Raw genomic sequence first — 21191 nt, 5'->3', positions numbered from 1 at the left:
AAAATGTGTAAAAACTTGAATCAAAGCCACAGTGAAAAATGTTGTCAGTTTTCTGGTGAGCTATACTTGATGATGACTCGAAAGACATCATCACCTGGAGGATAACAATATTCTTAATTTTCCAATTTATTTTAGTTTTTAGACTTGAAGGTGCCTTGTAGTGTTACTTTCTTAATTTGTGTTATTTAAGCATTAAATAACAGATTGATTACAAACAATTCACTGCCTTTTGAAGGTAGAAAAGGATATGATGAGTGAACTAAGCATACATAAAGGTAATCTTTTTAGCAAAAGTGCCTAACACACAGATGTGTGTTTATACAGTTAAATCACTTGTGTTCCATTCCACTGTCTTTGTTCTGTATGTTGATTTTGATTTAAGTTTTTCAGACAGGGACCTTGTCTTTGTATTTGTCTCTAAATCCCCATCACACAATTGAGATATATTATATATAACTTCAGTTAATTAAAATAGATCTATCCAGCTCACATGGGCACTTGTATGATATTAATAAAAGTACAATGACAATTAACATCAATATCTAAAGCTAATCAATTTGGGCTCTAGGAAGCCAACAAGAGAAAGAAGTTTCACAGCTGACATCCCCTCACTTAGGCTGTCCTGTCTCCTGACTACACTAGAGAGGGCTGTTAAGCATTTTAGCTTCTCTCCACTGTCAGGATATTGCACAAGGAGAGAAGCTGTTCTTAAGATAACAGTACTCTTTGCTTATGACTCCATACAGCCCAAATGTACTCTAATTTTACAGAATCCACTCCTTGTTCCAGAAATGTGTTACAGAATCTTGGGTTTCATTTTTTAAAATAAACTTCTAGCCCTCGTGTCAAGGTTCCTTCCCCACTCTGAACTCTAGGGTACAGATGTGGGGACCTGCATGAAAGACCCCCTAAGCTTATTCTTACCAGCTTAGGTTAAACGCTGCCACCATCACAGTGTTACACACAAAACAGGGGAAGTGCCCACTTGGAAACGTCTCCCCCCAAAATATCCCCCCAAGCACTACGCCCCCTTTCCTGGGGAAAGCTTGATAAAAATCCTCACCAATTTGCATAGTTGAACACAGACCCAAACCCTTGGATCTTAAGAACAATGAAAAGAAATCAGGTTCTTAAAAGAAGAATTTTAATTAAAGAAAAAGTAAAAGAATCACCTCTGTAAAATCAGGATGGTAAATACCTTACAGGGTAATCGGATTCAAAACATAGAGAATCCCTCTAGGCAAAACCTTAAGTTACAAAAAAATACAAAAACAGGAATATACATTCCATTCAGCACAACTTATTTTATCAGCCATTTAAACAAAACAGAATCTAACGCATATCTAACTAGATTGCTTACTAACTCTTTACAGGAGTTCTGACCTGCATTCCTGCTCTGGTCCCGGCAAAAGTATCACATAGACAGAGAGAACCTTTGCTCCCCCCCCAACTTTGAAAGTATCTTGTCTCCTCATTGGTCATTTTGGTCAGGTGCCAGCGAAGTTATCCTAGCTTCTTAACCCGTTCCAGGTGAAAGGGTTTTTCCTCTGGCCAGGAGGATTTAAAGGTGTTTACCCTTCCCTTTATATTTATGACACCTCGTCATTGTGAAGATAATCAACAGTGTTAAATGATCATTGTTTTCCTGAGTCTGTTTCCAACTATCCATAATCCTCTTGATGAGTATAAACTACTTTACCCATCTCAGTGGTTGTTTCTGAAATCTAAAAATGACAGCTTAAATGTCAGTTACACACAGCTACCTTTAAAAGAACATGATTAAGGTTGCAGAGTCACTCAAAAGTTAGGAAAACTCAGAATTAAGATTGGCTCTGCAACCTTAATTCATCTCCCTTGTGCTTGTGAGGTATGATACAGTCTTTAGTTACATGATTTTATACTATTATTCCATAGGACCTTTGCCTCATTCATTGCACAGAATGGACCAGCTCCAGAGATAAATCAGTGTTGTGTAGTGAATCAGGCTGTTGTATGTAGGACACCTGCCTCATTATTCCAGAAGTTGGAATGTGTGTAGTGAATGAAGCAGGGGACTGCAAGAAGAGAAAGGAGGCACTTGAATGGTGCCCTGGAGAATAGAATTCTGTCCCTTCCTTTCTGTGCCACAGAGTCCATATATCATGCTAGTCAGGTCACTTAAATCTAACTTTCATATTTGATCACTGCTTGTATGTGCCTCATTTTCTGGATGTTAGGCCCTTGAGTCTGATTGGTGGACATGCTGAGTGCTCACAACTGCAACTGTAGTATATGGAAGCTGTGAAGTGTTATACAGTGCTAAGTACTCTGGAAAAAATTGGGTCTTAGTTGTCTCAGATTGGGTACCCAAAATTAGTGGATACTTTTGACCCTTGTCTCTATGCCTCTGTTCCCTGTCTGTAAAATGGGCATAATACTACCCCCTCATCTCTCAGGGGTGCTGGTGAAGATAAATAAGGCCTGGGATGACCCACTGAAAAAGGAGGCAAAAATAAAATATTGAATAGCTGTTTATTAAGCTGTTTACTTCTGTAGTATCTGGCTGGTGAATCTTGCCCATATGCTCAGGGTTTAGCTGATGGCCATATTTGGGGTCGGGAAGGAATTTTCCTCCGGGGGAGATTGGAAGAGGCCCTGGAGGTTTTTTGCCTTCTTCTGTAGCATGGGGCATGGGTCACTTGCTGGAGGATTCTCTGCTCCTTGAAGTCTTTAAACCACGATTTGAGGACTTCAATAGCTCAGACATAGATGAGAGGTTTTTCGCAGGAGTGGATGGGTGAAATTTTATGGCCTGCGTTGTGCAGGAGGTCAGACTAGATGATTATAATGGTCCCTTCTGACCTTAGTATCTATGAATCTATAAGTAAGCACCATCCATCCATCCACCCATTCTGTGCACTGAATGAGGCAAGAGTGCCGTGGGGGTGTGTGTGTGTGTGTGTGTGTGTGGGGGGGGGGGGAGTATGTGATCACGTAATTAAACACTGTGTTACAATACATATGCACAAGCGGGGTGAATTATGGTTGCACAGGCTGCCTTAATTCTGGCATTTCCTCACTTCTGAGTGCTTGACTTTGCAACCTTAATAATGTTCCTTTAATGTAATTTTGTGTGTGTGTGTGTGTAATTTTCCTGCTTTTAAAAAAAAGCAAACTGAGAAAATAAATTCCATCATGTCCAGCCATGTTGGATCCTTTACTGCACAGATCTCTGCCACTTGAACTGAGTAACCAATAGCAGTAGATTGTCATCCGCTATGTGGAGCAGTCCTACAGGGGGATGAGTTATGTAGTTTGCCAGTGGATTTCACATATTTGCTGACAGCAGAGGAACTGTGAAACTTGGGTATCTTGAGTTCAAATCCAGACTCTGGAGGGGCCATGCTCAGGCAACAGGAGGGACACAGACTCTTCTGTGTCTTCCCCTTTTACCTCCCCCCAAACTGCCGCAAAACTTGACCTCTTCTGCCATCCTTTCTCATCTCTCTGTCCCAGTCTTGTCTCACCTTACCCTGGGTCCTCATCCCAGTTCCATTCTCCTTAAATAGCTAATCTGTTTTCCATTTCTCAGGCTTCCCTCCTAGTCCCAGTCTTTTCCCCCAGTCTGTTTCCCTCCTCTCCTCTGCCCCCCAGGTCTTTGTCCATGTATGTGTCACCCCATAGCCTTCAGTTTTCTTTCCACATTCCCTGTACCCACTAGCTCAGTTTCACTTCCCGGGCTCCTCATCTGATCTGTCTCTCCTGGCTCCTTTCCAAGTTGCTTTGCTCCAGACAGTAGCAGTTCTCCTCTCCTTCCATTCCCCAACATTCTTTGTCAGGTCTCAGAGTAACAGCCGTGTTAGTCTGTATTCGCAAAAAGAAAAGGAGTACTTTTGGCACCTTAGAGACTAACCAATTTATTTGAGCATAAGCTTTTGTGAGCTACAGCTCACTTCATCTGAGCTCCTTTTCTTTTTGTCAGGTCTGTTTTCCCTCTGCTCTAGGCTGGAACATGCTCTATGAGATTGAGGTCTTTGGAGATATTGGCTTTTAAGTTTTAGCATGTCTCTGCTGAGCATGTGTGAACTATGATTTATTTTTTCCCAAGGGTTTATAACTTGGGCAGATTTTTATAAGGACAGCAAAAGGAGCATCTCTGAAAGAAAAGCTGCCCCTTCCCCCCGCTGCCAAATTTTAAGTCCTTGCTCCAAAGGATGGAGAACATTTGAAAGAAAAGGTTGCTAGAATTTTGTAACATGGGCAAAATCTGTTTTTTTTTTTTTTTTTTTCCTGGCTTTGTTCTTGAAAATGACTGAATAGTTTTGGCTGATTTTTTTTTTTAAATTAATTATTTTAAAAGAAATCAGCCAGAAGCTGAAACTCAGCATGTAAAATTTCAACCTAAATGGTTAAGGTTTGGCAAAGTTGCAAGACTGTTTTCAGTTGCTTATAATAGCAAGCGCTGATGACTTAATACACAGTGTTACCAGCCTCATTTTGAATACTGTTAAATATTTCACTGCTTTCATTTTTGCAGCTATGCTTATTCCAATGCCAAATTGCCCCATGCTTTCCTGTGTGAGGAGTTTATTATCAAAATAAATGAAGGGCTAATGATTGCATTATTTTTCTTATTTAATTAAATATTAATATTTCTGGATGGCCACAGCTCTGAGGGACTTTGCAGCAGAACTTAAATATATAGCTTACCACATGCTCCACCAGATTTTGGTTTGTAGGCTTAAACTTAAAGGGTCATTAATTTGAATGCCTTTGCTGATCCTCAATTGTGATAGTTCATTTCGTTCTGTGATACTGTTTTGTGAAATAATCAGGACCCAACCGACATTTAGCATCAAGTGAATTTTTCCAATTTTTCTTAAGAAATAGCTCTACATAGATTTGTGATGTTCCCCTCTGGTGTTATCTGGACCAGTGATCTACTAGGCCTCTCCAATCCTTGACTCTGGGAGTCAGCCTTACCCTAATCTGCTGTGAGAACCCCAACTCCCAGGCTGTTCATGCACAGCCTCTGGCATGTAAGCTGCTTCCAGCTACCTGCAATATCGCCAATATTGACACTTGCCAATATCGCCGATCCCAGACACAACCCTAGGAACCTCCGTCTTGCAGTGTCCAGTTATGCCTGCTGGACGCTGGAAGCTTATATGAGTTCGTCACTTTAATAAAGAAATTGATATGTACCAGGCTTGTTATCCCAAGGGGAGCCTCTGACACACTTCAAATCAAACGCACTGCTTCAGGTAGAATAAACAAACAAATTTATTAACTATAAAGATAGATTTTAAGTGATTATAAGTCAAAGCATAACAAGTCAGACTGGTTACCAAAAGAAAAGAAAATATAAGCACGCAGTCTAAACTCTCAACCCTATTAGACAACTAGATTAAGCAGTTTTTCTCACCCCACTGGATATTGCAGTCCTTTGGCCCAGGTTTAAGGAACAAACCTGTATACTATCTCCTGTGTTGGAGTCTTGTCTTTTTCCTCAGTGTCATGGTTGCTTGCAGCATAGGTGTGGGCAGGAGAAGGGCCCAGTATGTGTCCACTCTGCCTGTTTTATACTCAGTCTGTGTGCTTGCAGAACACAAGTCCTAGCACATGTGGGGGGCATTGCTGAGTCTCTCCAAGCAAGGATGAGCAATTCCCTTGATGGGGCCTCATGGAGGTGAGTCATTGCATTGTAGTTCCCTTGCTGGACAATGGCTGTTGATGGGCCATTTGACACCCTGCCCGGGCGTTGGTTACTTTCCTTGCTGTTGCCTCTGGGGAGCTAATATCTGGCTGATTCCCCAACTTCCAGCATGCTTTAGTGATCACCATCCAACACAATTCTCATAACTTCATATGCATTAATGATACACATATTTGGATAGAGAAATGACTTTCAGCAGACCATAACCTTTCCCCTGATACTTTACATGGCATGCTTTATATGTGAGATCACGATTATATGAAAATGAAAACTATGGGGATTACAGTATGCTCCCCCAAGATATAGAATGTCACAAGATTGTATAGCAGTAATCCAGTTTCAAGGTAGCAAAGGGATGGATCACTATGGCGAGGTCTGCCTCAGAAAGAAAAGGTATGAAACTTCCAGCTAAATGCAGATGATAAATAATCTTAGTTACAGCTGCTACATAGAAATGCAGAAATATCTGATAATCCATCCGGACTCCAAATACCACAGCTGAGTAACAAATGGCAGGCACATTACCACAACTGAAGGAGCATGTGTCACCTCTGGTATTTCTTGTAGCTATTTTTCTTAACCTACATCATAACTTCAGTCTAGTCTGGATTAAATCGCAGCCATCTTTCTATCATCCAGAACTATATTTTTGCATGTCAACAGGCAAACCCATCAACTGCACCAAATAGGTCAATAGAATTGCAGATGCATATTGGAGACATCACAGCCCTTACCTATTTTGTCTTCCACATTTGGGTTCATATACATGCTAAAAAGGAAAGATGTGAGACTAAAACCTTGTGGCACCCTCATGAGAGTGCCCTTGGGGAAGATGACCATTCGCCAAGCATTACACTATGCATAAAGAGAACTGATCCATTTTGTATAACTCTGCTTGTCTGCCACAACTTGCAATTGTTACTTCCTTGTAATTAGTGGTATCCAAGGTAGCTTTGCCTGAAGAATATGAATGGACACTTGACTTGCAACCATTTCCAGAAAACCAGCACTGTCTCTTTACCATACTTTGGTCTAAAACTGGATTGAATAATTAAGTCTAAAGACTCCAGGTATTGCCAGACTTGCTTTGGTACCATCTTTTCTAATCTTCCCCAAATTAAAACGAACAAAACAAAATGAGAAACATTGCTAATATCAAGTGATCAGCATTTGGTTAAAAAACTGTTGTTTAACCACATGGCATCTACCTTTTTAAAAAAGAGACATTCATAGCTCCCCTCAGTCACAGATCTGATGTGTCTCCATTACATTTTACCAACTTGAGAAATATTGGTCCAATTCACATCAGAGCCTGAACCTCCAAGATCTTGTTGAACAATAATGTCTAAAAGTCAGTCTTTATTTTTCCAATAATGGTCTTCTGAGAAGCCAAAAACAGTCTGAATTGGAGTGATCTTACATGCTGAGTACTGGAAAAGTAGCTTGTAGTGAGAAGTACTTAATTCTGCCACTGAATGAAGAGGGTGAAAATTCATTAAGTTGTTGTCCATCCCAAACAGGTCCATCAAGAAAGACTTTTCCTATATCAGCATTCCTCTGGTGGAAACAAAGAATATATTCTTTGCTTCCAGTGCAAATCTTGGATTAATAATTGAGACGGAGGAGCTGATCCTATTGTCAGTTTGGCACTTTCACATCCTACAATCTTCCATCATGTTCCATCTTGCAGCCAGTCCGTATGCCAAGATGATTTCAGTGGAAGAAGCCAGAGAAGAAGATGCTTGGGAGTCACTGCACTGGCAGTCATGGTTTAAAATTTTTTTGGCAAACCAGCTCATTAATAAGGCTAACATTTTGTCATGGATATTTTTAGTAAAAGTCAGGGGCAGGTCACGGGCAATAAAGAAAAATTAATGGAAACCTGTGACCTGTCGCTGACTTTTATGAAAAAAATCCATGACAAAATGGGGAGCTCAGCTGTGGGGTCCCCACAATGCCCCGCAGCGGCTAGGCAGTGGCAGGGTTCCCATCAGAGCTCCAGGGGTCCCCCTACCACCCTGCAGCTCCAAGCTGTGGTGGCGGTTGCTGGAGGTCACGGATTCTGTGACTTCTGCGACATCCTTGGCAAAAATTATAGCCTTCCCCATTAATAATAGGCTGTGGCCTACATAATAATCTTCTTCAGAGCCTTGGAAACCAAACTAGTTCCATTAGTCTGAGGGGAGACAATGAAAGTCTTGCGTCCCAACCTCAAAGAGCACAAGGCAGTGGTGTTGACAAGTACTGACTATCCTATTTCCAAACCAAAAACAAGATCCAGGGTGTAATCTGCTGTATACATTGAGTTGGAACCACTTGGGATAACTGCATGATTATCATAGTAGTAGTCATGAAATTCTGAGCAATTGGTCATTCCAGTGAGAAAATCCTCCAGTCCAGTCATAAATAGTAGTAATTTGAGCCACAGTCCAAGAACAAACTCTTGAAGGGACCAGAGTAACTAGTGTTAAAGGCTGTACAGTTTTCATCTGCCTAACAAATGGACTGTTCTTGTTCTTTTATCTTTGTCTATACCTCTGATCAAGAAGCTCAAACTCATGCCACACAATCTTGTCTTCCTTCCCCTTAGAAATGTGTGCGTGCGCATGGGAAACATCTACATTTCTGGGTTATCATATTATTAGACTTGTGCAGTGTTGCTTGACTTTCTCTTGCACACCCTAAAACTGACTAAATGAGGAAAACCATCTATGTAATTGCTTAAGTTCCCACAAACCTCACACACAGTGCTTTCTTAGTAAGTCTTTCTTATACCATAGTCTATCAGCCACTTCAATTGCTACACTTTTTAAATCCCATAGGACTTTAATCTCCTCCCTTTCCAAAAAATCTGAGGACAAACTGAATATAGCCCTTTTCCCCAAATCCTGGTCATTTTGTGTCTTCAGTCCAGGTTGATAGCAATCAAAATACTCAAACACCTTCACAGACACCCTCCTTCTCAGAGACCATGGATTAAAATTTGGCTTCATCATAAAAATGTCAGTTTAAAATACCCCCATGTGACTTGAGTTCTATCTTTTTGCTTTTGTGACATAAGCCCTTGCTCCTGTTGCTACTGCAGAATCTACAAAAGAGCGAACTAGTCTGTTTATTCTTGTCCATAATGAGCAGAAGTATTTGCTAAGGCCTTGACTACGCTACTGCTTAAGTTGATGCAAGTTATGTCACACAGGGGTGTGAAAAAACCATCACCCTGAGGGACATAACTTACATCAACTTAAAACTGTGTCTGTACTGCCCTATGTCAGTGGGAGACACTCTCCTGCTGACATAGCTTCCGTCTCTCATTGAGGTGGAGTAATTACATTGGCAGGAGAGCACTCTTCTGTCGATGTAATACATCTTCACCAGATGTGCTAGCTGCTGCTTCGATGCAGTGGTGCCGATTTAGCACAGTAGGGAAGACGAGCCCTAGGTTTCAATCAGTTAAACCTATGCAATGCTATGGAATGCAGTGGGGTTGCACAGATGGGTGTCCTTGAAGGCGTCATATAAAAGCAATGGGGCTGTACAGGTGTTACTGAGGGGCTAATTGGCTTTCAGAATTTTTATTATGGGTAGTGGTGTGCAAATAGGAAAGTCTATTGTGACTTTCATATTTTAGGAGCTACTTCTGGAAATGGTAGCTAAAGAAATAAACATTTTAGTTGTAAATTGAGCAAATGTACTTTAATCCAAAATGCCACTAAACCTGCAGAGTAATATTCCCCCTTCCCCAAAACAAAACAAAAACCCCAATTACCTTGTATATGGCTCTGAGAATGTTTGGTTCCTTTAAAGGTCAAAGGGTTTGGTTCACAACTGACAACTCATTCCTGGGTCATCTTGACAGGAAGTATAAAAAACAGTTTCTCTCTTATACCAGTTACCTCAGACATCTAACTCTTTTCCTTGTGTACTGTTGAGACAAGGTGGTTAGAACATCTTGTCTCACCATTCTTCTCTCACAATCTATCTGGCTCAAAAATATATAGTTGGTATAATTTTGTGTCTGGGGGACTAGGTCCTATTTTTAATAGGTTTCAGTTACCAGAATGCTTCACAGAAGCTTTAAAATGAATTTTGCTCAGTAAGTGAGTATAAGTCAAGTTCTTTGCATCATAGACTGTAAGGGAAATTTTCATCCATTTTCTTCAACTCACAAAAAATTTTCAGCCTAAAATCTGCTTGTTGCCACAAATGAACTGTGACATATTTAAAGTTCCTAATTGCAACTGTACTTCTAAAAAAGAAAAGGAGGACTTGTGGCACCTTAGAGACTAACCAATTTATTTGAGCATGAGCTTTCGTGAGCTACAGCTCACTTCATCGGATGCATACTGTGGAAATTGCAGAAGACATTATATACACAGACACCATGAAACAATACCTCCTCCCACCCCACTCTCCTGCTGGTAATAGCTTATCTAAAGTGATCATCAAGTTGGGCCATTTCCAGCACAAATCCAGGTTTTCTCACCCTTCTGTGTCTAAGGCCTGGTCTACACTACGAGTTTGTCGGATTTAGCAGCGTTAAATCCGAATTAACCCTGCACCCATCCACACAACAAAGCCATTTTTTCGACATAAAGGGCTCGTAAAACAGATTTCTGTACTCCTCCCCAACGAGGGGATTAGCGCTGAAATCGACATCGCCGTTTCGAATTAGGGTTAGTGTGGACGCAGTTCGAAGGTATTGGCCTCCGGGAGCTATCCCACAGTGCACCATTGTGACCGCTCTGGACAGCACTCTGAACTCGGATGCACTGGCCATGTGTACAGGAAAAGCCCCGGGAACTTTTGAATCTCATTTCCTGTTTGGCCAGGGGAGCTCATCAGCACAGGTAACCATGCAGTTCCAGAATCGAAAAAGAGCTCCAGCATGGACCGAACGGGAGGTACTGGATCTGATCGCTGTATGGGGAGAGGAATCCGTGCTATTAGAACTATGTTCCAAAAGACAAAATGCCAAAACATTTCAAAAAATCTCAGAGGCCATGAGGGACAGAGGCTACATCGGGGACACATCAAAGTGCCACGTGAAACTTAAGGAGCTCAGACAAGCGTACCAGAAAACCAAAGAATCAAACGGACGCTCAGGAACAGAGCCCCACACATGCCGCTTCTACACTGAGCTGCATGCAATTCTAGGGGGGGCCGCCACCACTACCCCACCCCGTCTGTGGACTCCGATGATGGGGTACTCTCCGCCATGCCTGAGGATTTTGTAGATGGGGAAGATGATGAGGAGGACGAGCTTGGGGAAAGCACACAGCACACCGTTCTCCCCGACAGCCAGGATCTTTTTATCACCCTGACTGAAATACCCTCCCAACCCAGCTAAGACGGAGAAGGGACCTCTGGTGAGTGTACCTTTTAAAATATAATACATGTTATAAAAGCAAGCATTTTTTAATGATTAAGTAGCCCTGAGGACTAGGATGCATTCGTGGCCAGTACTGCTACTGGAAAAGTCTGTTAACGTGTCTGGAGATGGAGCGGAAATCCTCCAGTGACATCTCCGTGAAGCTCTCGTGGAGGTACTCTAAAAGCCTTTGCAGAAGGTTTCTGGCGAGAGCAGCCTTATTCTGTCCTCCATGGTAGGACACTTTACCATGCCATGCTAGTAGCAAGTAATCTGGTATCATTGCATGACAAAGCCTGGCAGCATATGGTCCCGGTGTTTACTGGCATTCAAGCAACATCTGTTCTTTATCTCTCTGTGTTATCCTCAGGAGAGTGATATCATTCGTGGTCACCTGGTTGAAATAGGGGAATTTAATTAAGGGGACATTCAGAGGTGGCCATTCCTACTGGGCTGTTTGCCTGTGGCTGAAGATAAATCCTCCCTGCAGTTAGCCGGGGTGGGGAGGCATTGGCGCTGAGCTGTTCGCGTTTGGCTAGCAGGGATCTTCCCTGATACCAGCCAGGCGGTGTGAGGAGGGGAAAAGTGGTCATCCTAGAGAATTGGATGGGGGGAGGGGGTTAGTTTGGTTTCTGCTGCTGCACGTTAACAGGAAAACTGCAGCACTAAATGGCCAACTCAATGGGCTTTGGTTGGTACGGAAAAGGAGGAAGCTGCTGTTATGAAGTTTGCAGAAGCCGAAAGACTATGGCTTACCATGGCCGCCTGCAAGCCAAATTCTGTTGCTCGGCCCTGCATGTGTGATCTCTAACACCAAAGCCGCAGGCACTCAATATAAGATGCAAAATGCGATCTTGTACCAAAATCACATGTGCTATGTAATGTGAATATTGTTGTTTGCTGTGAAAGAGTATAGCCATTGTTCTGTCAAATGTATCTTTTTTTAAATACTTCACTCCCTTTTTTTCCTCCAGCAGCTGCAAATGTTTCAAGCCTCCCTCCTCCATCCCTCCTCCATCCCAAAGGCTATCTCAGATAAGGCGGCGAAAAAAGCGCACACGTGATGAAATGTTCTCTGAGCTCATGCAGTCGTCCGGCACTAACAGAGCTGTGTGGAGGGACACAATAGCAGAGTACAGGACAGTGACTGATGAACGTGAGGAGAGGTGGCGGCAGGAAGATCAGAGGAGGCATGAGGCAACGCTGGGGCTACTGCGGGATCAAACGGACGTGCTCCGGCGTCTGGTGGAGGTGCATGAACGGCAGCAGGATCACAGACTGCCACTGCAGCCCCTGCTTAACCGTCCTCCCTCCTCCCCAAGTTCCATAGCCTCCTCACCCAGAAGCCCAAGAATGCTGGGGGAGGGGGGGAACGGAGGCTCCGGGCACACAACCACTCCACCCCAGTGGACAGCCCAAGCAACAGAAGGCTGTCATTCAACAAGTTTTAAAGTAGCCCTTTCCTTTCCTCCTACCCTCCTCCCACACCCCACCTGGGCTACCGTGTGAGTTATCTCCCTATTTTTATAATCTATTAATAAAGAATACATGTTTTTTGAACGATAGTGACTTTATTTCCTTTGCAAGTGAACTGTGATCGAAGGCGGGAGGGCGGGTGGCTTACAGGGAATTTAGAGGCAACCAAGAGGGTGGGTTTTCATCAAGAAGAAACAAACAGAAGTGTCACACAGTACCCTGGCCAGTCATGAAACTGGTTTTCAAAGCTTCTCTGATGCGCAGCGCTTCCTGCTGTGCTCTTCTAACCGCCCTGGTGTCTGGCTGTGCGTATTCAGCAGCCATGTGGTTTGCATCAACCTCCCACCCTGCCATAAACATCTCCCCCTTACTCTCACAGAGATTGTGGAGCACACAGCAAGCAGTAATAAGAATGGGAATATTGGTTTCGCTGAGGTCTGAGCGAGTCAGTTAACTGCGCTAGTGACCCTTTAAACATCCAAATGCACACTCTACCACCATTCTGCACTTGCTCAGCCTTTAGTTGAACAGCTCCTTACTACTGTCCCGGGTGCCTGTGTATGGCTTCATGAGGCGTGGCATTAAGGGGTAGGCTGGGTCCTCAAGGATAACTATAGGCATTTCAACATCCCCAACAGTTATTTTCTGGTCTGGGAAGTAAATCCCTTCCTGCAGCTGTTTAAACAGACCAGAGTTCCTGAAGACGTGAGCGTCATGAACCTTTCCCGGCTATCCCACTGTGATGTTGGTGAAACGTCCCTTGTAATCCACCAGTGCTTGCAGCACCATTGAAAACTACCTCTTGCGGTTTATGTACTGGCTGCCCTGGTGGTCCAGTCCCAAGATAGGGTTATGCATTCTGTCTATAGCACCACCACAGTTAGGGAATCCCATTGCAGCAAAGCTATCCACTATGACCTGCACATTTCCCAGAGTCACTACCCTTGATAGCAGCAGCTCAATGATTGCGTTGGCTACTTGCATCACATGAACCCCCAAGGTAGATTTGCCTACTCCAAACTGATTTCCGACTGACCGGTAGCTGTCTGGCGTTGCAAGCTTCCACAGGGCTATTGCCACTCGCTTGTGAACTGTGAGGGCTGCTCTCATCTTGGTATTTTTGCGCTTCAGGGCAGGGGAAAGCAAGTCACAAAGTTCCATGAAAGTGCCCTTACGTATGCGAAAGTTTCGGAGCCACTGGGAATCATCACAGACCTGCAATACTATGCAGTCCCACCAGTCTGTGCTTGTTTCCCGGGCCCAGAATCGGCATTCCACGGCATGAGCCTGCCCCATTAACACCATGATCTCCAAATTGCAGGGGGAACGTGGTTTTAGAGAAAAGTGTGTTCATGTCCTCATCACTATGCTTCCGTCGCCTCCTCGCCTGGTTTTTCAGGTGCTGGTTCTGCATAAACTGCACGATAATGTGCGAGGTGTTTACAAGGGTCATAACTGCTGCAGTGAGCTGAATGGGCTCCATGCTTGCTTTGCTGTGGTGTCTGCTCCTGCTCGGGCAATCCAGGGAAAAGGGCGCGAAACGATTGTTTGCCGTTGCTCTGACGAAGGGAGGGCGACCGACAACATGGCTTACAGGGAATTAAAATCAACAAAGGGGATGGCTTTGCGAGAAACAGAATGGCCCCCTCAAGGATAGAACTCAAAACTGGGTTTAGCAGGCCGTTGATTTCATGGAGGGAGGGAGGAAAAAATGAATACAAAACAAATCTGGTCTATTTCTTGTTTTGATCCACTTCATCTATCTTTATACATCTTGCTGGCAGCAGACTGTGCAGTACGACCACTAGCCATCATCATCTCCTGGGTGCTCGGCAGAAGACAGTGCAATATGACTGCTGGCCTTCGTCTTCTCCTGGCTGCTGATTAAAAGACTAGGACTAGGACTGCCAGTAGGACTGAATCGCCATGAGACGAAACTTAAAAGGGAAATGGTCTGGCTGAGACATTCCCCATGTTTGCCCAGGCGCCCTTGACCTCATTGAGGTTGGTTAAAAGAGCACCCTGGACTACATCGACGACGGCTACCAGTCATACTACACTGTCTGCTGCCAAAAGACAATAAGCTGCTGCTGTGTAGCAATGCAGTACCGCGTCTGCCAGCACCCAGGAGACATACGGTGACGTTTAGCTGAGCGGGCTCCATGCTTGCCGTGGTATGGCGTCTGCACGGGTAACCCAGGAAAAAAGGCACGAAACGATTGTCTGCTGTTGCTTTCACGGAGGAAGGGAGGGAAGGGGGGCCTGACGATATGTACCCAGAACCACCCGCGACAATGTTTTAGCCCCATCAGGCATTGGGATTTCTACCCAGAATTCCAATGGGTGGCGGAGACTGCGGGAACTGTGGGATAGCTACCCACCGTGCAACGCTCCGTAAGTCGACGGTTGCCTCGGTACTGTGGACGCACTCCGCCGACTACATGCACTTAGAGCATTTGTGTGAGGGGACACACAATCGACTGTATAAAAAATGCTTTCTACAAAACCGACTTCTATAAATTTGATCTAATTTTGTAGTGTAGACAAGGCCTAATACTAGAGGGGGCTGTGTTGTGCAGAAGCAGTCACTTGTGGTGTGGGAGTCCACTGTAAAGACATTTTGTAAACCAGTTGCTATGCTTTCATAATGTTTTCTGTCTTGCAGCTTTTTACATAAAGCTGATCATTGTAATATCTATGATATCTGGTTAAAGATGGTAAACCTCATGTTTTAATTTTTAAATGTTATACATTCTTGGCTTTTCAGATGCTCTTTTTCAATTACACCCCACTCACTAGAGAGTGGGGAGCAGTACAGAGGCATTGCGGAAGATGAAGGAGCAGGGACCTTTTGGTTGCCAAGGTGCTCTCTAGTCATTCTTCTCTCTTCAATTTTAAATGGAAGTAATCCAAGCATAGGGTTTAATAATCTCATCCTGTTGCAAACTTTTGGGCAGTGAAGAATGCGTTTAGTTTGCTTTTGAAGGATGCATATTTCCATGTTTAGAGTACAAATCTTTTCTCTTGTACGATATTCAGTACAGAGCATTACCACGGCTTCCTTCATATATACCAAAATGATGGTTGTGGTGTCAAATCTCTGTGTTCCATAGTTTACATAAAGTCTGTCAGCTGTATTTACACTGAAATTCTGGTATTTTATTACCTGCATATAATGTTTCCAAAGAGTTTAAAAAAAACTATGAACTTACCTGACAAGTGGTTGCGTATGCCCAAAAAGGAAGAAATTTTTATAGTAATTATTTTTTTGGAATTTGCAATACTTTAATTTTAAGTTTTCTAAAGAAGGTGGCTTTGTGGGAAAAATGTGGGAGGCTTGCTTACAAGATAACTGGTGAGTTGTTAGGACAACTGTATGATTTTGTCACCTTTCTGAACTGAGAGGGAAACCTGGTGTATTGCACATCTTTTCTGTACTTTATTATCCATTTCCAGTGTAGCCACTGCTGTAATATATCCTCAGACAGAACTTAAATTTCATAGTATGTAAAAATGTGTGTGAAGGGGGTTTAAGACTGAGAAAATATAGGAAGGCAGAACTTTTTAATGACCTAAATACTGACTCTCCACTTCTGTAAAGCTAAGAAGTAATTAATTCTCCATGCTTCCTCAGTCATTCTTTTCCTCTTTTAAGACAGACAGCTTGTGTCTAATTGGAGCTGGTGGTTTTGAAATGTGGGCTGCTTCCACAAGGGAATGAAGCAAGACCACAAAACTTATTCTGCCTAAGATCACAAGCTGAACTCAAACTTGGTCTCAGAAGTAAGAACAGTGGATTCTTTATGGATTTTAAAGGCCAAAGACAAATATTATTAGTTTTAAATATATGGAAAAATAACAAGGTAGGTATTAAATTGTATTGGATGAAAACGAAGGAGGTAAAAGCAACGCATTTTGAATGATACTCGGAGAGGAAAACAGTTGTGAAATTAATCAGTAGTTATAAATCCATTGAGAAATGGCCTCTGTTCTCAGTTAATCGCTCAAGATGGTGTGAAGTTAAAAACAAAACAAGTAGTGAATAACTTCCATGAAATTCGTAATGTAAATCTACAGCTATCATCCGACAATCAAGGCTAAGCAGTCTTAAGGATAAATAGTTGAAAAACTGGAGGCAAGAAACTTAAAGGTGTACCGGTAATTATTAAAATGATGCCCTTTTTACTATAAATGAAGTAACAATTATGTAATTAATTTAATGGTTTCAGTCACCTAGGTAGGTGTTTACCTCATACGTTGGCACACTTATAGAAATCATTTACACTTAACATTTGTCATAGCTATATCTGAAATTAGTCTCTGATGCACTGACATGAGACTTCAGTTGTCTAAATTTCTTCACAGTAAACATTTTTGCCTGGTACAAATAACTTTAGATCATTAAAATAATAATTTTGGAGATTGTGTACAGGTGCACTCCACCTTTTTACATGATGGAATGATTGTGAGCAGAGAGAGGCATTGGCAGTGTTCTATGTTTGTGGGCCTAGGCAAGCACAGACATCGCCTCCAAATTGTATTCGCTGATGAAAATGCTGCTCTGTGTACTTTGAGACCTCCCAGCTAATCAGAGAGGATGATGTGAGACTCAGCCAGGTAATTCCCTTACTGCTCTGCCAGAGAGAGGACTGGTGCAAATAGAGAGCCTCTTCAAGGAACAGAATGACAGCAATGGGGAATCTGTAGTGGGAGTCATGCTGTCTGGTCTTCTGAGAAATTTCTGTTTCAGAGACAGCAGGGAGAAGGAGCACTACTTGATATCAACCTGTCATGGCTTTCTTCCTTCTAGCCGGGAACAGGGAGGTAAACATACTCCACTGGAAAAACAGATAGACATAGTGGCTGAAATCATTGCCCAGGGATGTTCAAGATGTAATTACTGCGAGGAGGCATCACTACCACAGATGCTGCAGCAGGAGGGGAGTACCATCATGTATGCTGACAGGGAGAGCAAAAGGTCCTTTGGTATAGCCTGCAGGGCTTTGGACTTGTCTGCGTTGCCTCTTCACACCTTGAGGAGGAGTGTGCTGCTGCTGCAGCGGACAGGATAGTAGAGGGACACTTACAAGAACGGATGCTGGTACCCACTGAGTCAGATCCTCCTCATTGCATCAGTTGGCTATCACCTACCTCTCCTCCTCACCATCAAGTATGTACTCAGAGTGCCTTTTTAGCACAGCAGCGCCATAGTCTCCAACAGGTACACATGTGTCTTAACAGGGAAGGTGGAAAGGCTTTCATTCATCTGAATAAATAGACACTGGCTTCCTCAGGAGCTCACCCTGTATGTAATACAGGACACCAGCAGCAGTCTAGTGGAAGACCCTGAAGCTGGGGCTGGATAAGAAGAGGAAGATGACAACAGTGTTTTTTGTGCATTGGGGAGAGAGTTGGGAGGAGTTGTGTGAAGAAATACACCTTTTTACGCCCCTTTAACTTTTTCATCCAGATAACGTGAGAAGATCTTTTGCTTTTGCTGTCAACATGATACTTAGCTTTAAACATAAGAACGGCCATACTGGTTCAGACCAAATGTCCATCTAACCCAGTATCCTGTCTTCCGACAGTGGCCAATGCCAAGTGTCCCAGAGGGAATGAACAGAACAGGTAATCATCAGGTGATCCATTCCTTGTCTCCTATTCCCAGCTTCTGGCAAACAGAGGCTAGGGACACCATCTCTGCCCATCCTGGCTAATAGCCATTGATGGAGCTATCCTCCATGAATTTATCTAGTTCTTTTTTGAACCCTGGTATAATCTTGGCCTTCACAACATCCTCTGGCAAGGAGTTCCTACAGATGGAAATGCACAGAGGCTCTCAAAGCAGAAAGAGATTATTTGTTGGTAATTGTTTTTCAGGAGAGATTTTTTGTGAATTCATACCATCAGTCCAGCTTCCCACCTAACTCTGAATTCTCCCAAACCACAGAGTTCAGATGTTATAAAGAAGGAACTGAGATGTGTGTGTGATCTCCTTTGTAGTTTCAGAGTAACAGCTGTGTTAGTCTGTATTCGCAAAAAGAAAAGGAGTACTTGTGGCACCTTAGAGACTACCCAATTTATAGTTTATACTTTGTAGTGTAGATTGATAAGATTGCCCTCCTGAGAGATTTCAATTGACATGGCTTTTCAAGGCAGTTCTGCAGATTTATATCAGTCTCCTTGTTCTCTGTTCTGCTACTCAGTGCCACAGCAGTGTCTGGCAGCCAGGAGAAGCAATTTCAGGTCAAGCCCTACTAAGCCCCTGATGCTGTGGGCTGCTGCATGAAGTGAGTTTGGCATGTAGGAGCTGTGTCTGAACTGGACATGCTCATTGTGAAAGAAATTTTCTGAGAATTAAGCCAGCATACTCTAAGAACATACTCTCTACAGCACATGTACAAATGGTGATTTTTATTTTTCCCCCAGAGGCTTATAAATCTGCCGAGTTTGGGTGGACTTTTACAGGGATGGCCAAAGGCACCTCTTTAGCTCCAGGGTGATCCCTTTACCAAACTTCAAGCCCCTGCTCCAGAGCATGGAGGCACTAGAGTTTCTCAATAGAACAGTTGTATGATTTTATCATTGTACAAATGGCTTTGTTTTTGTTTTTGTTGTTTTTGCTTTCCCCTTTCTCTGAACTTGCAGACCTGTTTTTTTATGCTAAAACTTAAAAGTTCAGCATAAGACAAACACCCATCATGGCAAATTTCAGCCCAAATGGTCGAAGTTTGGCCAACTTGTAAGCAAATGAAAATAGGGTTTTATAATGGGAAATATTGGACATTTTATAGATGTTGATGCCACCACCATATATTGAGCCGTGAAACCAAGGCTGAAATTGTTCATCTGCACTGAGCAACCTGCCATGCTTAATTAAACAGATGCCTATTTCTCGTTTGCTATGATTAATTTGTTGTAGGGTTAATTGTTAGTGTTTGAATTTTTTGTTCAGGTTTGTACTCAAGTAGTTGATTTGCTTGATTCTTTTTGACTTCTTTTTTCATGCCCGTCTCTGTCCTGAAATTCATTAGTCTTGGGAGTTAACCAAGTTGTCAGTATTGAAGGTTGAATGCCACCAAGAATACTGTGGAGAAATGCTAGCATTCATCTGTGAGTAATTTCACTCACAAACACAAATTCAACTACTGTCTCTAAGCTGATGACTTACAGAACTCTCGTCTCCAGATCTGTCTCTTTCTGTCCAAACGAAAGTCATCTCCTCATAGATGTCTAGGCATCAGCTCAAGTTAAATATGATTAAAACAGAGCTCTTAATCTTCTGTTTTCACCCCCCTTCAGAAAAAAAAAAATCCCCGCTACCTCCTTTCTCAGTCACTGTGGACAACACCACCATCTTTCCTATCACTCATGCCATTAACCTGAGTGTCATCTTCAACTCAGACCTCTCTAGGTTCTCACATCCAGGCTGTCTCTAAGGCTTTGTCTACACTGGAACTTTGTCAGCAAAACTTTTGTCGTTCAGGGGAGTTAAAAACACCATCCCCCCAAACGACAAAAGTTTTACCGATGAAAAGAGCTGGTGCGAACAATGCTTTGTCAGCAGGAGAGCGCTCCTGCTGACAAAACTGCTGCCACTCGTTGGGAGTAGAAGTTTTTTGTCGTCGGGAGAGCTCTTTCCTGCCAACAAACAGCAGCTACACTGCGTGCCTTTTAGCAGCACGGCTGTAGCGGCACAGCTGTATCACTAAAAGATGCATAGTGTAGACAAAGCATTCGTCTTGATGATTTTTTCTGCTTAATGTCTCTAAAAATGGCCTTTCATATTCATCCATACACCTAAAACTCGATTACTGCAAGATTCTTGTTTTGCTACATTTGATAAATGCAATCTTACCCTACTCCTATCCATTTAGAATGCTACTGCAAAGATCATTTTCCGAGCACATCATTTTGACCATGTCACTCTTCTCTTTGCATCCCTCCACTGGCTACATCTTCTCTATCACATCAAATATAAACTACTTACCTTTTATTTTCAAGTCCATTCACAACCTGTCCCCACCCAACCTGTCATCTCTCATTTGCAATTGAGATGTTGACTCCTGCCTCCCATAGTCACATGATGACAGAGAGATGATAGTGGATGACAGCCTCCCTCGTCCACTTGTTAAATTTTCACATGAGCACCTTTGTGCTTTCCCCATGCTATCCTTTGCTCTTGGGAGGAACTACCCATGAAGATTTGTAAAACTACCTCATTATCTTCCTTCAAATCCTTCGTTAAAACTCTCCTTTTCCATCACGTTTACGTAAAACTTAACAACTGATAAGCTGCTGGTATGCTGAAACAACAGCCTATCCTGCTGCCCAATGTGGTCACTGTTTCCTTGTATACTACCATCTGTCTGTCTGTATGCACCTGTTTTATAGTTAGATTGTAAGCTCTTAAGGGCAGGAACCATCTTTTTGTTCTGTATTTTGTACAGTGCCCAACACAGTGTATTCCTCCTTCATGACTAAGCCTCCTAGGAGCTATAGGAATACAAATAATAATCATTGATGTTGCTCTTTTTGATATACAAAAGCATTTCTAAGGAGTCATCAGCTTGCAGCTTCTGGAGGCAATGATATCCTATCTTTCTTGTGGTAGTTCTTATAGTTGTGATAAGCTGTGTTTGCCCGCACCCT

At 42.8% G+C, this 21191-nt stretch overlaps 1 protein-coding gene across 5 annotated transcripts in view; it reads left to right on the top strand.

Moving 5' to 3' along the window:
* Nucleotides 1-21191, top strand: part of FBXW7 (F-box and WD repeat domain containing 7) — a 281649-nt gene that overhangs the window by 29518 nt on the left and 230940 nt on the right. The gene's annotated exons all lie outside the window — the stretch shown is intronic.

The sequence above is a fragment of the Chelonia mydas genome, chromosome 4 (genome assembly GCF_015237465.2).
Source record: "Chelonia mydas isolate rCheMyd1 chromosome 4, rCheMyd1.pri.v2, whole genome shotgun sequence".
Taxonomy (NCBI): Eukaryota; Metazoa; Chordata; order Testudines; family Cheloniidae; genus Chelonia; species Chelonia mydas.
Note: the sequence above shows the minus strand (reverse complement) of the source record. Positions and strands in the feature narration are given on the sequence as shown.